Below are 21701 nucleotides of genomic sequence, written 5' to 3' on the forward strand. Positions count from 1 at the left end.
GTGAACTGAAAACTCTTATTGCCGTTGCAAGGAAGGCAAACGTGATGCTCCGTGACAAAAGGGTTCTACGTTAGCCAGGGTGGGATTGCGCTATCGTATATCGTATCACCAAAGAACACACAGATGATCTCTCGATGGTCCTGTGAGGAATTCCTTATCAACGCAGAAGAGCAGCTTAAGAGGAGGAAGGAACATTTCGCCACAGTTCTCAACCGTATAACATCCAACTCTTTGGAGGGGCTAGCCATGTTAGCCCGTAAATCCTGAGAATGTGACATCCTTCTCAATGAGGGGTAAAAGGGGATGATTGTCAGAACTCCGAAGAAGGTTACTCGTCTTGAGTGCGACAATCAGAAGGGTATTTGCATTTTCCCGGAATGCATTAAAGGCCATCTCAAAAGCTTGATTGATAAAGGGCAGGCTGGATTCCGCTCTGCACCCTCTTAAACTGAATACCTCATCACTCTCGGGATAATTTTGAAGCGTTGTTTGGAGATCAGACTTCCGCTTCACTTACTCTTCATTTTTATTTGCGATGTGAGGGCTCCGTAGGCCAAAAAGTAAGAGTGAATTCCTCTCCATCTGATCCGGTCCAACATCAAGTACATGTGGACTGCATTCTTCATTCCTATCCCTTATATCCCAAAGCCTCGCTAAGGCTAAAAGTACTGGCGGTTTTAAGTTGGATATAATTCGTACTCTTATTGGGTTTTCGATTATAGCGATTTCCATCTATCGTCACTTACGGTCACGTTGCTCCCAGGGCAGAAGTAAGACAGCGTGTGATAAGTTGCCTCTGCCCTGGACGAAACCGTTAGTCATTCCTTCTATTTGTTTAGAGAGAGATATATAATAATAATAAAAATAATAGTTGGTACGACCTTCAAATTGAAGCCTTGAAGCGTGTAAGTCATTTCATTCAAGACCGTAACGGTACACCACAGGACTACCGTGAATATTACCCTGATTTAGTTCAGCTGAGTCGACTGGTATCCGACACTCAATCACAGTCTCAAAATGCATTGAAGTAAAATTTCAGAGTTCAAAAAGTTCAAAACGGAATCTGAAAAAGTTGTATTCTATCGCCGATACTATTCCTTCTTGTTATAAGTGCCGTTCTCCGGCGTGTAGAACTTCACATCGACTACGCTCTCTCAGCGGGTCATGGACCAAATGGCTCTGATTCCGAATGTTAACATATTTCAAAATGAAAATGAACACCAATAAAACCAACTTTCTCCTCTGACTGGTCATCGTATTCTATCTATCTCCATCAAAGTGCAGAATATCGAGGGTGTCGATCAAGTTTTCTATCTTGGCAGCGTTATTTCTGCCAACGGTGGCACCGAGCTAGATATCATTCGACGCTTCGCAGCGTGATACGTGATACGTTGTTCAGTGTCAAGGTCCTCCCTGTGCTTTTATATGAGAGCAGCACATTGAAAGTGATCACCACCACTTAAAGGCTATTAAGTTGGTTCACAACTGTCTCTGCGGTACCATCGATATACTCTGGCCTGAAAAAATATCGAATGAAGAGTTAAATGGGCGTACGGGCCAGATATTGGTAGCTGTTTTAATTATGGGCCAGAAGTGACCGTGGATAGTTTACAATTTAAGTGTCCCAGAATTGGTCCGGAAAAAATCGGAAGGTTGAAATTACTTTCGAGCTATGAGGGAAATTAATCCTATTCTGGTCCAATAGCCCTTTGGAAGCTAACTTCTGAATAGAGACATTGCGGTTTGCACTTAGTTTTCCATTTAAATATTTTCCGGAAATGAAACCTGTTTGAACTTTCATTTCAAAGGGAAGATCATTTTTAGAAATGCGGACCTAAACTGTGATGCAATCAAAAATAAAAAAAGAACCTACAATAAGACCGGAATAGTAGAACAGCATGACTACCAGGCTACCGGCCATAATCATACAGTACATAGATTAATTTTAAACTAATAATAATGATGGCGAATATAGGACACTCCTTTGAGTCATGCTTAAAATAATATCTGAAGCGGTGTTACCTCTGCTATTTCCAAATTTTTCATTAGCGGCGGACTGTTGACAAAAAGAAAGAGAGTAAAGATACTTGGGACCCAACCGTAATTTTGACATCTATAACTTTTTTTCTAATTTTCAATGAAAACCTGCTGAATTCAATATGCGCTTTGGCATGGCAATAAATTCAGATGAAGTATTTAACCAGGGGAAACGTTGAAATAGACATAGCCTTTCGTGAGCCCCAACATCTCGCCTACCAGGATCGTTACTTCATGGCGATAAGCTACATCCCGTACTTCAGCAGAACACTGTGAATGCAGATTGGGGAGTTGAACAATACCGTTCTTAAGTGGGGCAGAAGCGAAATAGTATCTATGCTATCAAAAAAAATGTAAACCTGTTCTCGGAAGGGAAGAGCGCTCTGCTTAGCTCAGAACAACCAGTGTTAGCTATACTAGCGCAGTCAAATTTGTGAGGCAATTTTACCTAGAGACTATCCGAATCTCATGTCAGTTTTCGCAATCCGAAAACTCGAAAAAAGTTCGCCGGAGTCCTTCTCAAGAGCTAGTACCAGAAAGCCATTTGCATTGACAAATACAAACTCGTCCAATGTCTACAGCTGCATAGCCATTGCCTGCAGTGCCTATCGATGACTGAATGGTGTTAAAACAGGAAAAGTGCCAAAAGAATAGTCCGACCGAGGTTTTTGACCAATGTGCACCTTCAGAGAAGTGAACAAAAGTGTACAAAACAGCGAATCCAAACACGTCCAGGAGTTGCTTCGTGGCGTTAGTCGTGTGAGGTCTGAGCCAGATATTCCATCCGTACCTTTACGGTCCAAGAACATGGATGCAATGAATTTTGTGGTTTATGATTTTTTTGGCGTGTAGTGAAAAGATGAATCGGCACTGTTGAGATTGTCTTTTGGATTCAGGCGTGTATTAACCTCCAATTGGTAGAAGATGGAAGATCTTTTCGACATTGAAGAGAATCGTAAATTCGGTGATAAAGACGCCTGTGCAGCTGCCGTGCTCGGGAGAAGCCCCAGCCGTGGCGAGCCTTCTATGTACTGTTGGACGGCCGACATTGCTGACCAACATAAGAAGTGTCATAAACTATACCGATTGGCACAAGATTTACACGCCCGCGGAGAGGCATGCGCCGCAAAGGCAGAGTACAGGAAAAACTGCCGGGGACTCATCCCCAAGGAAGTTCAGGTTCAGAGCAGGGACATCCACGCTGGATGCTGTTATGGAGGACGTAGGCGGGTTTCATCGAAGCACACATCCGCCGATAGTACTCCTCATCACGTTTGATGTCAGAAATGCCGTCAATTCCATAAAATAGACAGATATGCTAGGCTCATTAGAAAACCAATTTAACGTGTCGAGCTGTCTCTTGCGAATAGTGAGGGATTATCTGCTTTATGAGAAGCTAGAGGGTCAGGGAAGGATGGAAATCACGACGGGTAAACGGATTTCCTTCCATCCATCCATCCATCCAGGTAAGCTTCTGTCAGCAAATCAAGGCTGCAGCTGGAGTCTCGGCCTTAAGTCGGCTAATGGCGGCTGTTGGCGGCTCAATATATACTAGGAGACGTCTTCCTACGGGAATAACGCAGTCCGTTCTGCTCTACGGCGTGGAAGTATGGGTTGATGCTCTCGGCAAAGACACGCAGCATAAACGTCTTGTCCAAGTACAGAGCCGGAAAACTTAGCGAGTGACGCCTATCGCGCTGTCTGACAGCGATGGTGATCGCAGGAATGATCCCATTGCCATCCTTGCTAAGGAGCGTAAAGCCACCTACAGCCACAAGGGCAAAAACTTAAGGTGATTGTTCGTGAAAAACGGCAATGCACACTAACCAAGTGGCAACTCTTTTGGCAACGAGAGCAAAGATATAAATGGACAGCGCAGCTAACCGGTAATTTAGATCCTTTGAAATAACTAGACGAATTTCGCTTTCTCACTGGTATTTTTATTGTTATTCGCATATACAGATATTTCCACGACCACTTTTTTCCTTAATCAGTGCTACACGTGTAGCATAGAGACCAAAGTAAAACGCGCCTAATTATTTCAAATAATTAAACCTCTAGAAATACCGCAAGAACACACAATTTGGATCGGTGGCTGAATCGAAAGCACGGTGAGATTGACAATTTCCTTCCCCAAATTCGTAATTGGGCACCGAGACTTTTAATATTACCTGCACAAGATGGGGAAGGCGTGATCTTCTGATTGTGTGTTCTGCAATGGAGTAGCATACGAGGCCGAACATACTTTTTCTCTTCTGGAAGGTGAGACAACTTTGTCAAAGAGATGCTGAGGAGCGCTTGCGAATGGAATTGTGTTACGCCTTACGTTCAGGTTCTTCTTTTTGCGAAGAAGATTGAGTTCGAGCGGTGGGACTGGATGGCAAGGGATTCCTTCAACTAAAAACTCACTTTCTCCTCTCCCCTCTTGTTGGTGACAGTAATTCCTTGACTTATATATATTTTCAAGTTACATTGATTTGCCTTTGACACCAATCCAGGTAAGCGGTTAATCAACCGAGATACTTGGTTTCGGAATAACGATGTTTAAATGAAGGTCCGTGAAAAGAAACGCTTCTAGTACAAGTTTCTTGATGATAGAACGCTGGCCAATTAACAAATTTACAAGCATGCTAACGGGGAAGCAAAGGAAGCGACCACTCTTACCCGAGCGCTTGATTTCAAAGATCTTTACCATAAACTGCATACTCAAGATGACGAGAGACTGTATCGACTTATAAAACGCCGACACCATCGCACACAGGAGAACACAACTGCTGCGTTAATGTTCAAATTAGCGCCTCATTTGGCTGCGGTTTATACCATGAAAACTTTTGCAAGCATTTTTGACAATCGTATTCCCGACATCATTTAAATAACCGTGAATGAATCCGGGTTTGTCACGCTCCGCGGTTACTCATAGAGAAACATCGCGCCCTTTATACTGCATTTCTGGATCTAGAAAGCGTTTGCCCGTGTGCCACACAAACTCATCTAGTATGCTCTATGGTAGCACTGAGTGCCGGCTTCGTGTCTCTGTCGGTGTTAATTAATGAAAGACCTTTGTTCTTTGTTTTGTTATTGATCCAACCGTCTCATAGCGAAGCTGATTTCAGAGAATGATTGGCTCATGAAACACGGTCTCAGATTGAATCTAAATAAAACAGAATTTTTAACGACTGATCCCCATGAAACAGAACTGAGCAGGTCAATGCTATCAGCCAAAAGAGAACTGTGTTATGCTTCATGCATTAACGTAACCTGGTTGAAGTGGCGTTCAACCACTGATTTTCTTTGTGATCGGCATATTAACGAACGCCTCGAATCTAAAACTTACCACCGCTTCGTCCGTCCTGTCGCCTTCTATTGTTTTGAGTGTAGGCCGACTATAAAAGACAATTAATGGCGTCTCATAGTAATGGAAACGAAGATGTTGCGCTAGGCTAGGCTAGGCTTTAGCCTAGCTTAGGCTCAAACTATTGCCGGTTTCACTTGGATATAATTCGCACCCTTGGCGTGTTTTGCGAATATATAACTGAGTGTTTTCCATCTGTTGCCACCTATGGTCACGCTGCTCCCAGGGCAGAGGTGAGGCAGCGTCTGATGAGTTGCGTCTGCCGAAACCGTTAGTCCCTATTTTTAAATGCTTGGATGTCATGCCCCAAACAGCGTGAGAATAAGTTGCCCTCCATTTGGTCTGGTCTAACATCAAGTGGATGTGGACTTAGGATCCCTCATTATCCTAAACAATAGTTTCGTTTTAGTTTTCTAATTATTTAATGTCTAAACAAGGTATATCAACTTGACCCCTCTAAATGAAATAGTGGAGAAAATACACTAAATATTTCCGCTATAGCTTACACACTCGCTGGAAGCTTCTATAGTTTCTCATAATCAACCATATTTTCTTTTCTGAATACCAAACCATTCCAAATAAGGTAGACAGTAAATCATTCCATGCAATTACTACCCTTAACCTAGAAAATCTAATATGTAACCAGGAAACCGGAAGACTATTTAATCAATTCAAACTTGGAACGGTCTTACGAGTTCTCGAAAAGACCAAACGACGTCAACAAACAACAATATGCAAATTAAATATTTACCATGGCAGACTAGATTAAATTCGATTCGGAAAGCGTGACATGCATGAATATAATTAGAATCAGGAACCGTTCAAAAACTCCTCGCGAGTTACCTCAAAAGGAGCTCTTCACGTCGACAGAAACACAGTCTGGTAAAATTTTGAGTGCTTAGTATATAGTATATAAATGTAATATAAGCTGCGTGTTTTCGCTTTTCAGAGGGGTAATAAAGCGGTAATAAGGCCAAAGTCATGAATGAAAGTATTTCGTTTTAGGAGGCAATGACCACAGCATTATAAGGTAATTCAAAATGATAGGATTTGCAACGTTATACAGCATACAGAGCGACGTTTGTTGAGAACAATTACATAGTTTTATACCGTGAAAATATGTTATGTTAGACATGTTTGACTTGATTACTTTGATTATTCTGAGTTCGTGTTAATTTTAACCAAAAGAATTGTAAAAATTTCAAGGACAATTTCGACTGAGAATAAACAGAATGAAGTGAGATTTAGATCAACTGACACTGTCGGAAAAGCTAACAGTTGGGAGAGCCTAGAGATTTTTGAGTTACCGAGTGTCAAATCTAGTAGGCACTGGATGTAAGTGTAAATCCGGGGAATATTTTTGTTGATAAAGACGATCGATAAGTCGGAAGCCGGGCGCTTCGGGTATGAAGGATGGCGAATGAGAAGTGCACTGACCCACCGCGAGAGAGAAGAGAGAAAGTGATCTCATACGATTACCGTTACAAACGTCGTATCGTATCGTATCGTGGAATCAAGTTAAAAGCACAATATCCACAAGGCGGCCTACGCAACTCTCGGGGTTACCAAGTCTTCTAAGCGATTCATAAACCTAGATACTTAGCTTTAAAATGCCCAAATGAAGGATCGTGAAAAGGAACACCTCTACAATAAGTTTCTCGTCAATAAAACGCTGGCTAATTGACAAATTTAAAAGAATGGAAACCGGAAAGTAAAAAAAGTGATTGATGTTACCTGGACGTCCCATTACAAAGATGTTTATGATAAACTAGGCACTTAGGACGGCCAGAGAGAGAGAGAGTTTTATCGACTTCCCACTAGCCGAAACCAGCGGTCATATAGGATATTTTTGTTGCGTTAATAACAAGAATAGTACTTTGCTTACCGATCGACGAGCCGCCAGTGGCAAATGCCGAAAATACTTCTGCACTACTGCGTTTCAACCAATTCAAATCGTAGAAAACAACAGAACCTGACGATATCGCAGCTTAGCTTTGGAAAGCGAAGAGCTTAGACTCATCACTCACTCAGTTCTTCAATCACGTTATTGCCATGTGACTATCAAGAAAGCACGACCGTTCCAATATGGAATATGTCTTCGGCGGAACTATTTAAAGGGCCGCGCCCTGTTCTATGAGATTCGCGAAGGACAGCACAGGATGAAGGTCCCATTGGGGGCGGCTAACCTTTGGAACGTCTCATACGATAGTTTGCTACAACTCAATATGTCTCATAAATTGAATCTGGTTGATTGTGACACTGTTTGCCGCAGGTGCGGCCGAAAAAAATCACTGCACACTGGGAATGGAGATTCACCTAGTCAGCGGATTGAATACGGGCTCTTCTTAGCCCTGGAGAAAATCAAAGTGGTCATCGTAACCAAAGAGAAGTCTGTTTGAGACAGGAGTCCGACACTTTGTGTGTCAATGCTTTTCATTTGTTCATTTTGTTGATATTGGTCTGGGCATCGAAAAATAGGACTCGGCCAAAAGATCGACCGAAACGGCGACGGTTTGATATGCTAGATGGTGATTTGAAAAACTCTCAACTCCATTCAAATCAAGCGAGCACAATAGCGTAATGGATCAGGACGAGCGAACCCCGCTTCTGAACGGGACAAAGTCTAAAGAGCGCTGTGACGTTTGGTTGCAGGGCGAAATGGTGAGCTGAGATGTGTACAAATATAAGGGTGCACTGTGAGCTGGATTATTCTCCATTTAGAAAGTTAAATATTTATATATTTCGTAAGTAGCAATTATGTACGTACTGTGTGATTCAACAACCTGTTTGTTTTAGACACAGACATCTAGCTGCCTGTTGTCCGATATACACTGTCTGATTGTCTGACACAGACTTAGATATTTGTCTAAGGCAGCCTCAGGCATTTGTCTGATGCAGAAGCAGATATCGCCAGAAACAAACATTCATCTCAAACAGACGTTTGTCTGACACAGACGTTTGGCTGTGTGATGTTTGATACAGGCGCAAACATTTACCTGATAAAATCACAGAAAGAGAAGAATATGTTATGTCTTTGTTTTCAAGAGCTTTCTCTTCTCAAGCAATTCTTCAGATTTGAAAATGTCTTTCCAGTTATATGTACAGTACATACTTTTTTGTCTACACCGGTAACGCCTTTTAAATTGACAACATGATCAGATCACTAAGGCACCAATATTCGCGTCCCAGGCAAATGATTACATTTCAATACAAAAAATTCATATTCGCACTTGGAAATACTAGTATTAATCCAACCGAATTCGTACTCGTACTCGTAAATACGAATACATTTGTATTCAGTTTCGGACGTGAAAATGCGGCCGTATTCGCATTCACTTTTGTAAATACCGAATATTCACTTTCACACAAATCCCCATTTGGTCCTCCATAAAGTACATTGACACATTAGTGCAGGTGTCATCGAGCCAGCGTTGTAAGAACTTCCCACAAAGCTTTCAAATTTAGTTATTTTAACTGAAATAGCTTTATTTCCCATCTTCTAGGCTCAAAAATCCAAGGAAAATTTGGCCCGGGAAAAACCCAGATCTTAATCCAATTGAAAATTTATCACACATTATTAGCAGAATTTTAAAAAATATGGATGAAATAATTTTGGAGATTTGATATAATGAAATGAGGCAAAACACCTAAGAAAATTACATATATCACTGCCCAGACGTATACAAGTTGCCATAAGAGCCACGGTTCGAGATATAACGTAAACCTACAGCAATGCAAAGAACGATACCAGCTACTTCACACCACACCTTTTCCCAAAAAATGGCTGCCTATGATTGCATGATTCACCGACTGATCACATACCCTCTTTCAGAATACAGTTTCAATAAGGAACGACAGTATATTATTTACACCGCTATTAAGAATGGGTATAATCCTCAGAATATTGAGAAACTGATTGGAAGGAAAGTCAAGCAACACAACAGGAACGCCTATACAACACTAATTTCGCAGCAGAAGGAGGTAACCACCAGACGAATAAGTATCCCGTATTCCTACCTATTTAACAAAATCAAGAATTGGGTAAAAAAATACCAACTGGAAGTTGTAAGTTCGAGTCGATCGTGTACCTTGCGGAATTTACTGGGAAGCTTCAGAGATCCTTTGGCAGCGGAGGAAAAAAGCGGGATTTACCGAATAACGTGCAGCGACTGTAATAAAATATACATAGAACAGAGAAAACGCCTGATAACGACTAGATTTAATGAACACATCAAGGAAGCGGTAAGTAGTGTTCGGAAACAAAAGTCGTGCATTAGATCATCAGTGGTAGCGCACTTAGTCGAGGAAACCCACACCCTTCAACGCGAAAATCTTGAACTCTTGCTTCATACAAACCAAACGACAATCTTGGACCCTTGGGAAAGTCTAGAAATTTTGAGAGAAGACGCGACGCGGTTATTAAACACAGATTCCGGTAATTACCGCTCCCCGCGGTAATTAACAGGTAATTACGTTAACAATTTAATGGTTTTTTTTGTTAAAATTTAGATAATTTGTCTTTTTAGTGTAAATAGAAACGTATAATCGCAATTGTTTTCAGCAGCTTTGTACTGATGAAGGGAGTAAGTTGCTCCCGAAATATATATATACACAATAAAATAAAATAGTTTGGAGTAAGCTACTGGTCTATCAATTTTAGACGCGGTATTATAAACCGAATTTGAATTTATTTTCTGTATTCCTTATTTTTTAAGTGAAATATAAGCGTTTCAATTCATACTTGAAAACTGAGTATTTAGTCCAAAATCAGGATATAAGTCAAAATGTCATTTTTCATCATTTCTAGAGTTTTTTGCCATTTTGACAAAAAGGATTTTTGCTCTTAAAATAACTTGTAACTGGTGGCTTTGCTATCAAACTTTAATATGTGAAGAAATTTGTTCCTTTTAAGTTTATATTTTCATTTCATTCCGAGAACTTAAATGGAAGCTCTTTTTGGCATTGCCTGCAAAAATCTAGGGGCGAATTCTTCTGCAGATATTATCTGCTACCATTCTCTCTTACATACGCGGCATGAGACCGCGTTAAATGTCAAGGTTCCTTGGAAGATAGTTTAACTATATACAAAATCAGAATATTGAAAATGATACAGCATTTTCACAGATTCAAATAAAGCTGTAAAACAGCACATATTTTAATAATTTATGGAGGAATCAGGCAAGTAAATAAAATGTAAACAGAGTGAATATTTAGTTCAAAAGGACTGAGGTAAATTATAATGGATCTGCGGTATCAACTTTTGTGTTCCGGGAATATTTAGTAATGTGGGTTTCAGAGACAGCTCAAAATCACGTTTTTTAAGTATTATTAGTCAATTTAAAATCAGTTGCTATACAATTTTAGAAATATGATCAAAGGAGCAAATAATCGCGCGTAAGAAGCAAGAAGAATTGCGAACTATTGGCTGCGTTTGAGGGAAGAATCCTCCGAAGAATTTTTGGCCCCTCACATGAGGATGGACGATTCCGTAGCCTACATAAAGACGAAATCTATGAGCGATACCATGACCATCAGGTTGTGGATAAAATCCGGCTCAATAGGTTACGGCGGGCGGGTCACTTAATCCGTACGGATGAGGATGATCCAGCCCCGAAAGTCTGTAAGGGCAATATCTATGGTAGAAAAAGGGAGACGAGGCAGGCCCTGCCTAAGATGGAGCGATAGCGTAGGTCAGGACGCCAGACAATTTTTAGGGATATCGAAATAGTGGACCTCGGCAAAAAACCGGGATGTCTGGAGTTCCTTATTAGGGCAGACCTAGACCGGATACCGGTTGTTGCGCTGTTGATATGAAGATTTTTTATGCCACACCAAGCATAAGAAAAAAATTTGCAAAATCTCGCAGTGTCCGGGCGGGAAAAGTGGGCCACTCTATGAATTGCTTCAAATTCAATGGCACCGATGCGGGGAAACAGCGGAATGACAGGTTTACACCTAAGCGTACGTAATGTCCAATATCTTTTGAAGCGAACTGGCCATTTAGAGCGCCATTAACCCATTACGATTAGTATGAAAACGTGGGTGGTCGGGGAAATAGTCGAGCCCTTTTTTCTTTGCTGCACTTTAGCACGATTTGCGGAAGCAACCTCTAATATAAAGTTAGACTTAAATAGGCGGGGTTAGAGTCACGAAATGGGCAGGAATTTTTATCTTGATGGGACAACACAACTTACAAAACACCTGATCTAATAAAGAAAGAAAAACTAATGAAATTTTCTCATTTTGGTTCCATTTCCTATAAGTAATGTAAAATCGCTTCCTGGAGTGGAATGTGTCGAACTTCAGGGAAAATGTACGTAATATATTCGGGCTCGTATGATCAAATATTCCAATATTTCACCAGAAGTGTCCGAACACTTTCGTAAAGCGATGTATGCATATACGACATCTTTACAATCAAACATCAATGACTTGACAAAGAAAAAATTCCAAATGGTATTCAAATTCTATGCATGTCTCGTACCGGAGGCATTTATTCCTGGAGTTGTACGACTCCGCCGAAATCACGCCGCACAAAGCCCATTTCATTTGGTTATTTTTCCACGTGAATTTGTTACATGGAGTTGGGCAACACACCTTTAAACTCTTGAATTCCTTTGCCTTCTTTCTTTCCTATTCACAGCGTCGAGCTGTCGATCAGGTGTTTTCTGTTTATTGTAGTGTGGCTAGAGATGGAAATTAATGGGCATGTTTGCGACAATCTACGAAGGTGTACCGCCTCACTCGGCATCCAGTCTGGTCCACATTCACTTTCAGACACATACGTGGAAATTTGCATATGGCAACTGAATTTCTTTTTATATTGCCCCAAAGTCACATTTATATATAATAAATAGCTACCGCATGTATTTCGCGGCAAATCTAACATCTCAACGATGTTAACGACTGGCCACACTGCAATTTTCAACAAATGAAGAGACAACTGGAGCATAATTAACAAAAATCAATATTCATTGTTTACAGCCCTCCACCCTGGTCCGTTCATGGTCATTAATTAAAATCACTCTTTCGTGGACGGGTGATTTCAGAAATAACGTTCTGGGCATTGACCATTGATATTCGTAATTCGTGAATACCCAAACTAGTATAATTTCTGGAAAATACTCGAGGGATTCACGGCCGTATTCATTATGTTAAAACTTACCCCTTTCAGATTCCCACTAAGCGGAGATCGCGTAATAACGAGATAATGAATAAAATCACGGTCCGCGCGGTCACTCTGAAAAGAAATGGATTCAGTTGTTATACAGAAAACAGGAAAAATTTGTAAAATATTACATATTAACAAAGAAATTTTCTTCGTGCGAGCACAATAACAACGAATCCTTGTCACGAATGAACAACTGACATTTCGATTGTGAACTGCCTTTCGCGCAGCATATCCTGGTCGCAGGACATTGCCAGATGAAAGCAAATTTCCCGACGACACTAAAATTGGGGAAGAGATGCTAACGTCCTTTTACACTAAGAGTTAAGAATCAGAACTAATTTGTAAAGGAAGAAGTTTGATAATTATAACAAGTCGGGAAACCGAAAGTTGAACGCTTCTGGTAGGTTTTGTGTTTTTCCTGTTCAGGTGTAAAAATACATACATATCCCTATCTACAAACATGTATTTGAAAATTTCAAAATATACATAATAATAATCGTTGGCGCAACAATCCAATTGGATCAGGGCCTTGGAGTGTGTTAGAGCAGTTCATTCAAGACCGAAACGGTACACTACAGTATACTGTTGGAGGCAGTGTGGTCAGCATTGCGCTCGCCCGAGATTATTACTCTGATTTGACTCAGGTACTCATTCACAGCTGAGTCGACTGGTATCCGACGTCAAATCACGATAAAAATCCCACTGCCACCGCGACCTTCCGCCTTGTGCTCTAACCACTCGGCTATCCGGACACATACATATTGAAGCATTATTTTGTACACCCCAAACAAGGAGTAGACTTCAGGATAGACCGATGCGGAGTACAGCCTTCTGGGGGCCAACCTCTCTCTCTCTAGGGTTGATGTGTGCCTGCCCAGAAGCCAAGACCGTTAGTAGTGATGACCACACCCTGCACGAGGTGACCCTACTATTAACACAATGCTACGAATTTAGACTGAGGAGTTGCCAAATCCAGGGTGTTATGAGGATCGTACCCATTGAATAGTTTGCAGTTGGGGGTAACTGTATTCGAACGGAGCCTCACTGATACCTGGTGAGTAAGCCTGACTTTACCGTCCTAGAGAAGACTGGCACGGCGAACCTCCTACCTCCAATAAACAAGCGGAATTCTGGGCCATCGGGTGGAGGCACATTTCGGTAACACTGAGAGTCAGATGAGCACACGCAAGAAGGGAGTAGTTGGGAGGTCAAGCAGTGGAGCCAAGGTCCACCACAACCAACAAAGGTCTTTGCTAAAAAAGCAGGAACCAATAAGAGTACGTCTGCGGTCACCACACAGACGTCAGGAACGAGACAGGTCTCAGTGGCGCAAGTGCCAAATTGCATCTGCGCCATCTGAAGGATGGTCTGAAACCAGAGGAGCCCATAAGAAGACTCAGGACAGATCTAAGCCTTCGGCATCAAAACCAAGAAAGCGAGGAGCTGCGGAAATCAGTCCGCAGGAAGCAAATGCTCTCAAGAAACCTAAACCCGAGCCCAAGACAGGATGGAAAGGAATGGAACTCCCTTTCGAAAATTATAAACGTCGTAACTGCTTCATCAATTACAGATTTGGGAGCATCCAAGGAAGAATTCCTCCTTCCTAAGCCTACTAAGTTTCCTGAAGGAATCGCGGAAGCCATAGACGCTGAAAAGGCAGGACCGAGCAAGAAAGTGACCAGCATCAGGCAAGAGGTACTAGACACTGCTGATGAGCAGCTTGGTCAAGAATTGGAGGATCCCGGATGAGACTTCTATGTCGGATCACAGAATAATCAGATTCGACGTTGAGGGCAACTCGCAAGTAAATGGTATAATAAGAAATCCCAGAAGAACAGACTGGGACTCCTACACAAGGCACCTGAGTGACAACATGATTCATCTACAAGCAATGGTGGAAGGCCTCGATAGAGTCGTTATTGGCGAATATGAGGCCAGCTGTCCGGCTAGACAGTCAAGTCATCAGGGGACGTAACCTGGTGGAGCAGGAAGCTTGCCAGAATGAGAAAAGAGGTGCGAAAAGTCTTCAACCGGGCGAAGCAAACCGGGAACTGCCAGAGGTACAAAAGGGTATCAGAGAAGCAAAGCCAAACAGCTTCAGGCAATTCTATGAAAGGATAGAACAAACCGCAGAAGCATCCACACTATATAAAGCTATAGCCAAAGATAAGGCAATACCTTCTGCCTGTCTGAAGAAACAAAATGGGACATTTACCGAGAATGAGGAGAGCAGGATACATCTGCTTCTCAAAGCTCATTTTCCGAAGTCCTACTCCATGGCAGAAGACAATAATATTCTGCCTGACACCCCAACAACGAACAAAAGAGGAAGAAAGCAGAATTGGAAACTAACGAAAGGGGTATGCTCGGAAGCTAAAGTAAGATGGGCAGTGGGAACCTTTAAAACACTGAAATCACGCGGAGCAAATGACATTTTCCCACCACTACTCCAGAAAGACCTAGGAATCATCGCAGGATCTCTCCTAAGAGTGGTAAGTGGCAGCATAGCTCTGGGATATATAACAAGGGCATGAAGATGAGCAGGAGTGATCTTTATTCCGGAAGCGGGTAAAAAGGATCCTTTTCATCCTAAATCTTTCAGACCAATCTGCCTAATGTCGATCGTACTTAAAAGAGCCCTAACCCGCAAGGGAGTGGGAAACATCCTGGCATTCTGAATGGGCAGAATGTTAGAGAGCAGGTACAAATAGATACAAATTCTATTGCCATGATCACTACTCAAGGTTGGAGTACTATCACTATTAATGTGGAGCATAATAGTTGATGAACTCCGAGGAGAGATAACAAACACTGGAATACGGGTTCAGGGTTATGTGGATGATATCGATTTAATCTGCGAATCATTAGTAACTGGTGTAGAAAGACGGAGCCAATATCAGGTATCATTTACTAGGAAGTGCAAGCTTGATCACCTGAGAGTCATTAGAATACAAGGCATGGAGAAGAAACAAGTAACAGAGGTCAAATATTTGGGAATCACACTAGACCAAAAACTGCTCTCGAAAACACATTTTGAAGACATATGTCGGAAAGGCACAAGGGCTCAGATGACTTACAGGTCCATAGCAAGCGAAAAATAGAAATGCGCCCCGAAAATTAAGGCCAATGACTACCTAGGGGGCGGTAATCTGGGCAGAAAGAATGGAACTCAGGACAATAGCCAAGGAGTTACACAAACTTCAAAGACTAGCGTGTGTGTGTATCAATGAGGCAATGAGAACCTGCCCAACGGCACCCCTAGAGGTCCTTCTGGGATTGACTCTTCTCCATCTGCACGTACGAACCCTGGCAAGGAGAGCGATCTTCAGAAGGCGGGGAGCCTAAATCAAAGGAAAATTAATATTCTTTCTAGACGGCATCCCGAATTACTGATACCAAGGAATTACATGACGAAGTTCCACTTCGATAAGAAGTTTGAAGCATGTTGGTGTAACAGGGCAAACTGGGAGAGCGTGACATTGACATACGGCAGGGGGAGCAGGCACTGGGGTCATTGGTTCAAGGAACTGAATACCGCCGCGTATTGAAAATATATATATATATACATTTAAATTGGATATTACGGTATACTTCGTATGCATATATACAGCTTTGGCCACACGTATTAGCCACTCCTATTGAATGTTGATAACTTCAAAAGCACAAATTACCCTTTTCAAATTTTTTGAAGGCAAACTAGGTTATACCATCAGATGTCAAATAGAGCAACATAACAAATGCCAGTATCACGGTAAAATGAATATTGTGACATAAAGTATGCATATACGTTTCGTGATAAGTACAAATGGACAAATGTCCGGTAAAATATTTTTATATAAGGAATACAATACAATACAAAACCTTTCATACCTGAAAAGTGCAGCATCCGGTTTCCCGACTTGTTTATTAGTTTTGTGGATTATGCAAATTTTTATATATTATTTTTTGTAAAAATAAAGTGAAATACAATTTTTATAAAGCCTAACTACCAACAAATACTATTTATTTTTACTAATTTCTATTGTTATTTTGACTAAATTTTGTTCGGCAATTATTCGATTTTAATGACCTATGAACTCGACTAAAAAACTATAGGTAAATCGGGTTTGTACAAATCAGTCTCAACCGCCAGGCTTTTCACTTCCGACGTTGAAAATGGAAGAAGTGACTATCGAAGGTGTAGTAAAAAAATAGGATAGTTGCCTTCCTCTATTTTTTTTAGGGAGGCGTCATTCCTGGTTCCTTTGGGAGATTATGGTCCAAACGGAATGGCCATGGAAAAGATCCGAAACTTATGAGGAGGTTAAGCGACTTCTTAAACATACATAGATATAGGACCCCTCAAATTAATGGAGGAGATGTTGCGGTCAGAGGAGAAATAAATCACAGTAAACCTCAAAATCACAGTTATATAAAGGAAAATCCAGGTGCTGATCGAGTCCAGTATATAAGCAGAAAATAAGAAACTACACTGGTGAAGAACAACAAACTTTGTTGTGTAACACACTTCAATAACTAGGTCCAAATTAGACTGTTGTGGCATCGATTATTATTACTATCATATTTGTATTATAGTCGGAAGTTGTTTATCATCTGTCCAGTAATACCAAAGTAAAATGTTGATATCTACTTTCGTTTTAATTTTATATGTATAAGCCTATTTCGAAGCGAGTTTCCAACGGTTCTCATACAGTAGAAATCAGAAATAAAAGCTTTTTCCTAAAACGTGTTTTTCTGGTGCGCGGGGTAGTACGGAACAAATTCAAATAAACCGATTTAATCAATTTTTTTTTGCAAACTTTGCATAATTTACTATTGCACTCACCTAAACCTCGACTATTGTGACGAAAATCACTTTGGGAAAATTATTGTAAATTTTGGAAACACTTTCCTATAAGAAAGACGGCAAAAAATAAGTGCGCTATGTTCAAAACATATAAAACTGCCAAAATTCCAAATCTATGGCCAAATTTAGGTGTATGCAGTTGAAAAGTAAAAAAGTAAAAGGTAAAGAAATATTTCTATTGATTAGTTACAGTTCACTTGGAAAGTCTGGGTACTACCTCGCGCACTTGTAATCTTATTTTCGTTCTCGTGGATTTTCCAATCCAAAGATTTAAGCAAGTCAGAAAACGGAAGCTAGGCGATTCAGATATGAAAAGTTTTGTTGATTTTTATGTATGAATATCTGGCTACTAATATATAGGGTATATATGTTAAATATATCCGATGTTCAATTTGAAGTGATATTGACATTTTATCCCTCAGCGAGTAGTTATAATATTTAACGCGAGAGGATAACTTTGTTAATAGTAGTTTGATTTCCACCAAACTTTCCAGTATGATGCTTCCTGTTAAAGCCTTACTAATTTTATGTATCTGAACTTAAGGGACCTTGCAGTAAATTTTCGAAATATAGAAATATACTAGTATTATATTTTGAACTGATTTAGTAAAAGAGAGTACTTTGAGGCTTAGATACCATGTGCACGGACCACCATAACCCTTTTCAAAGTTTTCGGTTGGCCAGTTTCTGAGAATGGGCCTTGGAAGTTATTGTCTCCTTCCAGACCCCCACACTCCTCGCCTTTGCAGCTAATTCCAAAACTGCTTCAAAAAGTACTAATTGGGGCTTTTCATTTGATACCCTGTATGACTACCTTCGCTGAGGTTCAACGTACAGCAATCTATATCACCCTCATGCATGCGAGTTCACAGTCCCCATCTTTCGACTATATTTCGTATCAATCAGTACACACGTTTCTGCGAAAAGTTTGTGTGACAGAAAGGGAGGCAAACAGACAGCGATTTGAAAAATAATAATAAAAAAGGCATTATGGAATTATCGGTGAAATCTGGCTCCAAATATTCAGTGTATTTTAAAATATATTCAAAAAGTAAATTCTACCATATTTTCGACACTCGTGAAATCAAGATTCTTTCCACCTAAATATGCGCACCAAAAATGTGTGCGTGTAAAATTATTTGCTAAAAGCTATAAAACCTTTTAAACTTTAAAAAATCAAGTTCCTGTTTTCAAAATTAGAAGATCAGAAGTAGAAGGAGAACCTATCAGTCCATTGTAATGGCCGCAACCATACATAGAAATCAATCCGGGCTACCACGGGACCTTGTAAATGAGGCACAAGAATGCTAAGCCCAAAATTTTGAGAGACGGAAATCAAGAACAAATCGAAAACCAAAATCTGGCGCTTCAGGATTGAAATGTTTGCGCCCAGCCCGTAATGCGTATGCATTCAGTATGTCAGACTACTCATTTTAGTTTGAAAATGACATTAAGTGTTAGATTGCAGTAAATTTGCACAAAGAAAGACAACTTTGATCTATTATAACTTTGTTAGTAATAGTGCGATTTCCAGGAAATGTGGTAGTATCATGCTCTACATTATAACCCATATTACTGCAAAACTCTAAGATGAGCTTTAGGGGGGCTTTCAGTCACTTTTCAAAAAATATAATGATTATAAATACAGTAAAATACTACAATTAACTTTACTCAAACGGATGTCGATATGGAAGGTATTCTGAGACATCATACAGTGACAGCTTCGGATTTTTTTTCAGATTTTTCGATTGGGTAGTTTCAGAGAACGGGTTCGTGAAAGAAATTGTCACTTTTCAGTCGCTGACTTCCCCTCTTTCGCTAAATGTCGAAAATGAGACCAGCTTTGGAAAGTACTAACCGCCTTTTACATGTATGAAGTACACGTAACGTAGAACGATGTTTTCTCTCGGTACACCAACAACAAATCGTCACAGTGTAACCTTAATATTCATGTGATTTTCGAGAACACATTTCCACTGCATTTCCGGGAAACAATCCAGCTGCGTAATGTCAGCTAACCGGGAACGGAACTGAAAACGCCTCAAAAGAATTAATGAGTGCTCGGTATTCGATAATCGGATAAGAGGCAAAAGTCCCAGGCCAACTGCGAAAGGGAAACTTTTATTTGTACGTGAATACAAACATACTCGTACATAAACAATACTTCAGATGTAAACGGAAATGCCAATTCTTTCAAAGGAAATAAATTCGTTGGAGTTGACAATGTTCTCCCGCAGAAAGCATTTACAAGAATTTTCTTTAGCTACTTCTTAAAAGAGCAGAAAAGTCGACAAAGGGAAACTCTATTTTGAATTCTTTCATTTAATAATAATAATAATCGTTGGCGCAACAATCCATATTGGATCAAGGCCTTGAAGTGTGTTAGAGCACTTCATTCAAGACCGTAACGGTACACTACACTACTGTAGGAGCCAGTGTGGTCAGCATTGCGCTCGCCCGATATGATTACCTTGATTTTACTCAGGTACTCATTTACAGCTGAGTCGACTGGTATCCGACATCCAGTGACGATAACAAATCTCTCTGCCACCAGTGGGATTTGAACCACTTGAGCCATCCGGACACACCACTGTCGATTAATCATAATAATTTCTTCATTTACTCTTCCTTAATTTAGAGATTGTTGCAAAGTCAAGAAAAACGAATTTATGTGTTGTGCGCATGATGCAATGGAACGCTCCTCGACAAGGAATTGGGTTTCATCTTGCATGAAAGTTACATCTTCTCATTCACTTTACGAAAAATACTCGAACGTATCTTCTTTGAAGAACTTCACACTTACATATGTGAATCATTCTCATGTTGCAACTATCTATTTCTATATGGAACCTCTAATGAGAAATCTACTACCGGCAACCATACGAGAAGTTCCACTCTTGATAAATGCTCGGGTCTAGAAAATCAACAGATATTATACATGTGTGCATGTGCCGAGTGAAGCGGTTGTGATTTATTAGTCTCACCTGGAATCGATTCCGATTCCGTTTGCATTTTTCCTCTATGAAACTCTTTTCGAGTGAAATACGTATCTATTGGCAAGACAAGGCTACGAAAATGCACATATGCTATATATCCATACGTATGAGCTCCCATGTTATTTACTCGCGGCTCTACGCGATTAATGTGGAAAGTGATATGAACCCGTAAATTTATTTATACGGTCTGAACCAGACACTATCGCGATCAAACTGCTGGATTATCGACGCTTTCGATGGATTTCATCGCTTGAGAACCATGCGCTTTTTATATCACATATCCAACGCTGGTTGTACATATTGGCAATTTTCTGTCCTGCTGGGATTTAATGTTATCAGATAGCATAGGTGAAAGAAAACGGATCGATAAATTGATAATTGATTGCACAGTATATTACATTTATGTAGGACTTAACACCAAATCCTAAAATTGTTTAAAAATCTCTCCTCCATGCGCATGATCATGGATCAAGTTTACTATATCTAAAGTAATGCATCGCATTTGAGACTGATTTCAATAACTATCTAGCCTAAATTCGGCATATTTAAAACAAGTCGGAATAGCGGAAGCTCGCTCCGAGGATAAAGGTTTTATGTTCATCTTATGTAAGAAACTGCAACACACATTTTTCTATCCGTATATAGCTACAGATCCAACATATTCCCTCATATTTTTCCAAACTACAAGACATACGTATATATTACAGCCATAGATATTATCCTCACCGTAAACAAACGACCTGCCTATTTCCGAGTACTGTACATACATATTTCCGATATATACATACATATTTCCGATTTACTTCGTGCATAAGAGCATACATATGTACATATACAGTACGTACATTAAATACGGCTCTGGTTAATGTACAAATATATCTGTCTGAATTAGACACTACCCACAAACTTCATTAGCCCGCATATATTCAAATGAGCAGATTTGACGTAGGTTGCAAAATGGAGTGACAGGTCAAAATATGCAAACGTATAATAAGATAGGTCTCGTTTCTGAAAACTTGTAATGGTAAGAATGGAAATAGGAGATCAGGTCGATCATCCTTAGTGGCCGATAACGACCTAGAGGGCAGAGCTATCCCAAAAAATCTAAACAATTTGGCTAAATTGACCGTGAAGGTCCGCCCACAAAGATTGAAGCTCCATCAAAGTGCTCGGTCGACACGTTCTTGCACGCCTCTGTGCTAGCCAGGCTCGGGAATGTGGGGGGGTCCTTTGAGCGCTTTGATCCCTCACGCTTCATTACTTAAAACAACGTGCCTTTTCCGATGCGTGGGTCCCGAA

General features: G+C 40.5%; 1 protein-coding gene across 6 annotated transcripts in view; it reads right to left on the minus strand.

The window, feature by feature from the left end:
* The window catches only part of LOC119656054 (dnaJ homolog subfamily B member 6), a 215104-nt gene that overhangs the window by 166980 nt on the left and 26423 nt on the right, over nucleotides 1-21701 (minus strand). For 3 of the 6 annotated variants that reach the window (XM_038062319.1, XM_038062327.1, XM_038062328.1), the window contains exon 2: nucleotides 12555-12629. The exons of 1 other annotated variant lie outside the window; for it this stretch is intronic. The gene's annotated coding sequence lies outside the window, so the exon portion shown is untranslated. Of the gene's footprint in view, nucleotides 1-12554; nucleotides 12630-12688; nucleotides 12755-21701 lie in introns of those variants that run through there. 2 more of the 6 variants (XM_038062320.1, XM_038062324.1) reach the window with 2 other exon arrangements.

Source organism: Hermetia illucens, chromosome 4, assembly GCF_905115235.1.
Source record: "Hermetia illucens chromosome 4, iHerIll2.2.curated.20191125, whole genome shotgun sequence".
Classification (NCBI taxonomy): Eukaryota; Metazoa; Arthropoda; class Insecta; order Diptera; family Stratiomyidae; genus Hermetia; species Hermetia illucens.